This window comes from Pinus tabuliformis, chromosome 8, assembly GCF_031772625.1.
Source record: "Pinus tabuliformis cultivar Carrire ecotype Pingquan chromosome 8, CPIR1, whole genome shotgun sequence".
Taxonomy (NCBI): Eukaryota; Viridiplantae; Streptophyta; class Pinopsida; order Pinales; family Pinaceae; genus Pinus; species Pinus tabuliformis.
In genome coordinates this window covers 375,471,680-375,480,253 of record NC_142294.1, presented here as the reverse complement: position 1 = coordinate 375,480,253, position 8,574 = coordinate 375,471,680, and the positions used below count along the sequence as shown (strand labels likewise).

General features: G+C 41.6%; 1 long non-coding RNA gene across 1 annotated transcript; it reads left to right on the top strand.

Moving 5' to 3' along the window:
- The first annotated feature begins 5,732 nt into the window (after positions 1-5,732).
- LOC149235672 (uncharacterized) lies at positions 5,733-8,239 on the top strand. The gene is made up of 3 exons (XR_016268312.1): positions 5,733-6,135; positions 7,382-7,612; positions 7,771-8,239. It is a non-coding gene; the product is annotated as an uncharacterized LOC149235672 (long non-coding RNA).
- Positions 8,240-8,574: the final 335 nt, after the last annotated feature.

The window sequence follows — 8,574 nt, the reverse complement described above, 5'->3', positions numbered from 1 at the left end:
GTCAAGGACTTGCTAGAAAATATGTTGGATGTGCTCAATGAAGCTGGTTGCCTTGTCTATTTTGGACTGGACATGAGCTGAATCTGTGTGAGTAGCTGTAAGTGGCATGGTCAAATCAATGGGGCATAGTGACTGGAATCCCAAGCCCACTTGAAAAGGGTTGTGGCCAGTCGAGCTGTGAAGAGCTCAGTTGTAGCTGTGCTGAACATAGGGGAGGCTCTCGTCCCATGTGCATGGATTCTTTGAGTTGTACATGCGCAGAATGTGTACAATCATCCTATTGACAACCTTTGTCTGGCCATCAATTTGAGGATGGAAGGCTATGGACTTAGTGAGTTTGGTGTCTAGCATTGACTAGAGACTGGACCAAAATGTACTGAGGAATCAACTGTCCTGATCTGAGATGATAGACTATGGGATCGTAAAGTGCATCCACACTCATTCAAAGAAGAGTTTAGCAGTGGCTTCTGCTGTGATGTTCTTCTTGGAGGCCACCATAATGGCCAACTTCGAGAACCTGTCGACGACCACAAAAACACAGTCATTTCCATGCTTAGTGGAAGGAAGGCCTGACATGTAATCCATGGAGATAGATTCCCAAGGTCGACTAGGGGTAGGCAACGTGGTATATAGGCCTTCCTTCTTTATGTTCAGTTTGGCAATGGCACATGCAGTACATGATCTGATGTACTTCCCAACATTCTGTTGAAGATTCGGCTGATAGAAATACTTTTGCAGTACTGCCACCATTTTCTCGACCCCGAAATGCCCAGCAGCTCGACTGTAGTGTGCTTCCCAAATCATCTTGGCACACTCGCTTGAAGGAACACAAAAGTGACCCAGATGGCATAACAGGACATCCTGGAGGTGAAAATCTAGAACATGCCGACCCTCCAAGAGTGTCTGGTATGTGTGGCCAAATTATGGGTCGCTTTTGTAGAGATGTGGCCAATCAGAAGTCTCGTGCTCACAAGAGTTGAGCACGGTGGTTAATGCCATGATCGGTGGTTGACTGAGGTAATCTGCAACATTATTGGTGTTGTCCTTCGTATACTTGATATTCAAATGGAACTGTTGCAGGTATGTATACCACTTCTGATGGCGATCATTCTGTAATTTCCCTTGGGTCTGTATGAACTGCAGGGGTTAATGGTCTATGTGGACGACCGTTTCCTTCCCCTAAATGTAATGCTTCCATTATCGACAGGCCTGCACAATGGAATACATCTCTTTATCATAAGTTGGATACTTTCGGACTGTGTCTGAAAGTGTTTCACAATGATATGCCACTGGATGCCCGTGTTGAGTAAGGACTGCCCCAATAGCATAGTCAGAGGCATCTGTCTCGACCTCAAATGGTTGTTGTAAATCTTGTAACGCGAGCACTGGTGTCGTGCAGAGGAAACCTTTCAACTTTATGAATGCCTTTTGTTGAGATTTAGACCAAAATAACTTTGCTTTCGCTCCTCCCTTGGTGACTTGACTCAAGGGCCAAGTGATATGAGAAAACCCCAACACAAACCTGCAGTAAAAGTTGGCAAGACCTAGAAAGCTGCGGAGCTCTGTCAGAGTTGTTGGAGATCTTGGTTGGATCCACATGCATCCCCTGTTCATCAATAATCTATCCCAGATACTAAACCTGGGTTATGCCAAAAGTACATTTCTCCAAATTGACACATAGCTTGTGTTGCCGCAGTGTTTGGAGTACCTGCCGGGCGTGGTGGAGGTGCTCTTCCCAACTCTGGCTGAAGATCAGAATGTCATCCAAGTATACCACTACAAATGAGTTGGTGAATGGCCATAAGATGTCATCCATTAGCCTCATGAAGGTTTCAGGAGCATTTGTTAATCCGAAAGGCATCAACAACCATTCGAAAAGGCCCTCTTTGGCTTTGAAGACAGTCTTCCACACATCAGAGGGTTCGATTGGTACCTCCTGATATCCTGACTTCAGATTGATCTTGCTGAAATATTTTTCCCCCTTTAGTTGGTCCAGGAGGTCATCAATCCGCGGGATCGTGTACCTATTACAGACAATGATCTTGTTCAACGCCCGATAGTCAATACAGAGTCTCCAAGTCCCATCCTTCTTCTGTACCAACATGATTGGGCTCCCACAAGGTGATGAACTCAGACGAATGTGACCTTTTTGTAGTAACTCCTGAATCTGCCTCTTGATTTCATCATTCTCCAGAACAGAGCGCCGATAAATTAGTCCATTGGGTAGCGGTGCACCTGGGGTTAGATCGATGGAGTGCTTGACCTGACAGTGTAGAGGAACCCCTGCAGGGGAGGTGAAGATGTCCTTATACTCCTCCACGGCCTTGTCCATCTGTAGTTGTTGTGCAGAGGGGCCCTATCTAGAGGTCGTGGCCACCGTCTTCTTCTTTCCTTGAGGGCGTATCATCAGGAAAACAAACTTCCCGGTTTTGGAAATGAGCTTACTACATTGTTTTGCAGTAATCAAGCAGATGGCGGTAGGCAGTGCTACCTCTGGTATCCTGTACAACTTATTTCCCAATGTAATGATAACAACACGGGGCCTTGATTTATACACAGCATGTCGCTTCCACAAGTATGGTTGTCCTAATAATACATCACAAACTTCAAGGGGAGCAATGTCACACAATACCTCATCCGTGAAGGGCTTGATGTTGTATGGAAGGCGACATTGCTGGCTTACGCAAAGATCCCATCCTTGATGAAGCCACCCAATGGTGTACGGTTGTGGATGAGTTGTGGACGGTAAGCCCAACTGCTTCACGACCTCTACTGAAATGAGGTCCTTTTGGCTCCCGCTATCAACAATGAACTATAGCGGGGAGCATTTTACCAACATCTGGGAGTGGAAGAGATGCCCCTCCTCCTCTGGATCTTCAGGTTCATTTTTCTGGATCTTGGTGATAGCAATAGTGGCTCAGAGTCAGAACATGCATCCGATTCTGAAACCTTTAGCTCAACCACTAGTGACTGCTTGGCCCGACACTCACTTGTGTTGTGAGTGGAGCTCTTATGGAACTCACACCATTTTTCCATGTCTTTTTTCGGCTTTGTGGCACTGTTCTTTGATTGCAGCTTTGGCAGGTTGACTTGGGTTGTCCCGCCTTGGCTTTTTCCTTTGTTCTGTGGGTTAGGGGCACCTTTCCCTTACTTCAGATTCATAGATCCAAAGTCTCGCTTCTTTTGTTTAAACTTCTGCTCGACCTTGACAGCATATCGGTATGCTGTGCCGAGCGAGGAGATGTTCAGGACTTCTATTTCTTCCTGGATGTACTTGTGCAGGTAGCCGTGGTATTTGAGTATCAAATGCTGCTCCATATCATTGATACCCGGATGTACTTGTGCAGGCAGCCGCGGTATTTGAGTATCAAATGCTGCTCCATATCCTTGATACCCAACTTTGTGCGAAGGGTATGGAAAAGATTGGTGAACTCTGACACGTCTTGGTCCCTTCCCTACCGTAGCGTGGTTCGCTTTATGTATTCATCCTCATAGCTTCCAATAGGGTAGTACTTCTCCTTGATGGCATCTCGAAATGAATTCCAGGTGGGTGCAGCTAAAAATAATGAGCTGGTATTTTCATCTTTTTTCTCACAGTAGGTTTCCCGCTAGTCCTTGACATGGGGGGCTGCTTTGAGAAGAGCGAAAAAAATCTTTTCCCGACTCGAAAATTGATGAACAGAAAAATAACCCTCTAGCAGATTTAACCATTCATCTACAACATCTGCATCTATCTGACCCTAGAATATGGGGATTTCAAAATCGACTTGTACCTTAAAGGGCATGGCGTTTCCAGAGTAGCTGCTGGAAGCTGATGCGTCGCTTCTGGGTAGCCGCTGAAGGATCTGGGCAAAGCTGTCCATCATCGCATTCCGTTATCGCTTGAGGGCTTCTTCGAGCAAGATTTTGATAGTATCTCCTGCCCCCTCATCTTTCTTCTCATCCGCCATGGGAGGCTGTCGAGATTTGCAAGGCTGGTCACACAAAGGTTCGACCAGTTCAATCCCTAACTCCTTATATCCTGACCTTGTTGGTGACATGCAAATAAAAACAGAGAAAAAGCAGACCGCTCTGATACCACTGATCCAGACTTAAACAGGAACGCAACAAATTATAGAGGTAACCATAAACACAGATATGAAGCATAAATAATACTTCATTTCATTAATGTAAAATACTAAAATATGCTTACAAACAATAATGGAAAGAAACCAGCTAGGGCGATGGTAACTTATCTCTCAGAAGAGATGTGGTGGATACATGTCTCTGAACTGTGTTACAATGAGGCTCGAGCGCCTATTTATTGTTTAGAAACAATGGAAAACCTTTAACATTCAAAACCTAATCCTAGAATATGAAACGCCAAACTGTGGGCCCCGTTTGGGTAAATTGGTACATCAACTTTCCGGGGTCATAACTTTGGCATACGATCTTTGTTTGAAACGTACAATAGCTCGTTAGAAAGATCTCTCCGAGCACTACCACTTTGGGTAGGGAAACATTGGTCCATTGCCCCACGTTGCCCCCAGATTTCCCAAAAAACGTCGTTTAGGGCCTCAAAACAACTTCAGGAGTTCAGGACCTGAAAAACTGCTAGAAATAATAAGTTGTGCTACAATTAAGGAAACTGAAAATGCTGAGAGAAACAATGGTGGAGGTCCAGGTAGACTTGGTAGGGTGCCACCAATATCCACCTGGATCACTTGGAATTTGATTTTTGGATAATAATTTACATAAAGTGACATTTTAATAAAAATTATATAATATAATATATAAGGAATTTTTTTTTACAAAGTAACAAGATGATAAAGATAAAAATTCTATATATGAATGTATCATTGCAATGTGTAAGTAGTAGTCAAATTATTCAAAGTACATAATAGAAAAAATCCACATGATACTCAAGTGCATAATTAAATTAGATAATAGTCTTCGAGCAAAAAAATAATCACTCACCTACTTACACGACTTAGTTTTATATATATAAAGCATTGCGTAGTTGTGCATGTGCCACGGATTTGTAATCATCAATCGACACATGTTACCTTAAAAATCACGTTATAATTACTTGGTTGTCGTGAGTTAAGAAAACTTACCCGAGTATTGATATTTCAAAAAATAGAAAACTTTGTAAAAAATAAGTGTGCATGTTGTTAGAGTAACAAAACCTTAAGAGTATTTTATATCAACTACATGATATAATTAATGGGGATAGTGTGTAGAATAATTTCTGGTTAAGTTTTCGTTTTTCTAACTTTATTATTTGGAATTTTGTTATTAGTCCCTGCCATCTGGCATCAGGCAGGGACTATAGTAACCGTTCAGAGCCGAGTTAGCATTAATTTGCAAACTTTTTGTATGTTATTTGCAGTTATATTGTAAAGTTTGGAGTTGACTTAAGTTGACTTTGCCTTCGCCATCTTATTTGGCCTCTTCCCGAGGCGGAAGAGGCCCGACCATAGCCTAAATTGCTATTTAGGCCCAGTTCAATATGCCTGACCGTGAGCGGTTTGCTGTTAATGCTAACATTAATTGGTTAATTCTTAATGTTAACTAGTGTTATATCCGAACAGGCATATGCTAAGGTTGGTTGCTGTTGTGCAGGTGTCCGCCATATGCTATAACGGCTGTCGTGCAGGTGTCTGTGCATGGCGGGAGGTGTCTGCCTACCCGCTCAGCAGAGTCCCCAATATCAAAGCTGAGCCTAATCACTATTTTCTTGACCAGGCCGTTGCTCTCCGTTCTGTGGCAGCAGCAGCATCTGTTTTCAAAAATAAAGATGCGCCCGATCTCGGCATCTAACTCCCAGGGATTTCCTTCACTAAAAAATCTGGCAGCTTCGATGACGAATACAAGCAAAAATTTGAGCCCAGCAAGAATATTTTCTACTTCAACCATGAATTTTCTTCAGGTGAGCTGCGACTATTAACGAACTCTCTGCTTTTAAAAAATTGCTATTGCTTGTATTCTTCATCCCCGCATGCTTGACAGTTCTTGTTCGCTTGATCTGGGTCTCTGTGGTTAATATCCGAGCTGAGGGAAAAGTCGATCGTTCTCTGCGACAGAGACTCTCTGCAACAGCTATGCAACAGCAACTCTCTGCAACAGCTGTCGGTTTCAGGCCACCAAAAATCTGTAAGCGAGGATTTCAAAGGGAAAACTATTTTCATTCATAAAATATAAAACATTTGGAATAGCAGTTTCACATTATATAATTTTTTGTATGTAAATCCGTGTTTACAGTAATTTTTTGAACTTTTTTCTATAAACCGTGAATATTTTTCGGCGAAATGAAGTAGCATTCAAAATTGGTTTTCTTGAAAAATGGTCAAATAGCCATGAATGCGATATTGCTGCTGGTAATCCTACCTACTGCCTAGTTAAATTTTTCTAAGGTTATGCATAAAGTTGCAAAATTGCTGCTGGTAATCCTACCTACTGCCGAGTTAAATTTTTCTAAGCTTATGCATAAAGTTGCAAAATATGGCCACGCATTGCAGCACCAGCGGTAGCAACCACGCCATCGACATAATCTATGGGCAAGGGACCGTTGGACAACATGAATCAGAAGAGTGTTCTTCCATTTGTAAGATAAGATAGTTTTTCTTTATCGTTATTTCACGGTTGGATTTTATAAAAAATTACCTATTCTACTTTAATTTATTTTGAAGATAATGTTTACAACATTGATATGTATGTTTGTTATTATTCATATGATAGTACAGTGTTGTACTCCAGAAAACTCAGGGCATCTAGGGTTCAGAAAACTGGGAGCATCTTAAAAAGGCTAGAGCATTTAAAATTCTATAGCTATCTTATAGTTTGACAGAAATCAGGGCATCTAGGGCATTTAAAATTCTATAGCTATCTTATAGTTTGACAGAAATCAGGGCATCTAGGGCATTTAAAATTCTATAGCTATCTTATAGTTTGACAAATATAATTAAAATGAATTTGCATTAATTTTTTATAACTCAGACAGGTTTTAATTTCTAAATAAAGCGCGCACCTCCCTGGTACATCGTCATCTCCATCGTCCAGGTTAATTAATCAGTTTCAGCCTTTCGACCGACTATCTCACAAAACTAAGAGATCGCACAAACCTTATCGGCAGTGTTTTCTCAGCCTACATTGCTAACGACTTTGATATTTCTTCATGTAGATTTTTTTTGCTGTACAGACCAACATAAATTAAAATCCTGTAATGGTACTAGCAGCAAGTACAAGATCAATATCATGTCAGAATATTACCGAGAGAATTTAGTCTATCTATACATATCAGCAGATAATTTAGTATTAAAGCAGAAAAATAATCTCTGCATGTTTATTGCATGTTTATTTCTTGTGCGACTGTAGATCAAATAAGATAACATGGAGACAGAAAAGGATCCCACAACACATGAGCACACAAACGCTGAAGCAGTCAAGGAAAGAAAAATTCATCAACCAAACCTGGAGAAAGGCAGTACTATATGACAAACAGAGATGCAAATCTTTACATTCTGATAGAAACGAAAGCTGTGCAAGTTCAACCAGCACGAAAGCTGTGCAAGTTCAACCAGCGACCTGGAGGCAGAAACAGCGTTCAGGTTTCACTATGGTGGCATAAAGAGTACAAAAACTCGGACTCTGACAAGCTTAAGCGATTTTCATGAGCTGGTGTTTTTCCGATTTTAATTTTCTCTTACCACGTGCTGGTCTTCTTCAGAGACGTGAAGACACGTTTTATTTTCATGTGACATGTTTCATTTTACTTACTCATGTTTACAGGTTTCGTTTTCTATGGGCATGCCATGTTTCATGTTCTTTCACTGACCACGTGGATTCACGCCTGGCTGAAAACCGCAAGTTGCACGTGGGTCCATAATATTATCAACCCCTCTATCGCGTCGCGTCCAGGTCTGGGTCCGTTCATCCCCTCTATCGCGTCGCGTCCAGGTCCGGGTCCGTTCATAAGCAATCAGGGTCATGCAACCTAAGTTCACGATAAGGTGTTATCGTTGGCTGAAAATTCAGCTTAGCCCGACCTTTTTAACCTGATTTCTAAAGTGAAGCGACTGGTTCATGACTGCCGCTGTGAGAGGCTGATTAGAACCGATTACACATTAAATTGTGGTTCGGTTTTATATTTCTATATTATCACTTGGAATTGTAAATCGAGTGCACCCTCGATGCGAACGGAATAAGTGTCGTGAAGATTCATTAATTTAACGAATACCACCTTGCCGACGTTTTCCAATGCTCCCAACAGCTATAACGCACTTAATATTGCAAGTGATGGGCTTATGATGATATTTTCGATATGAAACTTCGTAATACATCCCAGTATTCCTAGTCTAGAGGTCAATTAATTTAGGAAAGAGAAAATTATAATATTAATAATAATATATTTTTCACACCAAAGCTCAACGATCATTAACGCACCCCACGCTTGTACACAGGGCGCTGTAACGCACACAAGCTCAACGAAATACCATGTTAAAACATTAACACTCTCCTGCTATTGGTGCGTTAAAAGTCAACGACATTTGGATACACGCGGATTTAGTGAAATTTTAACACGTTAAACCATTA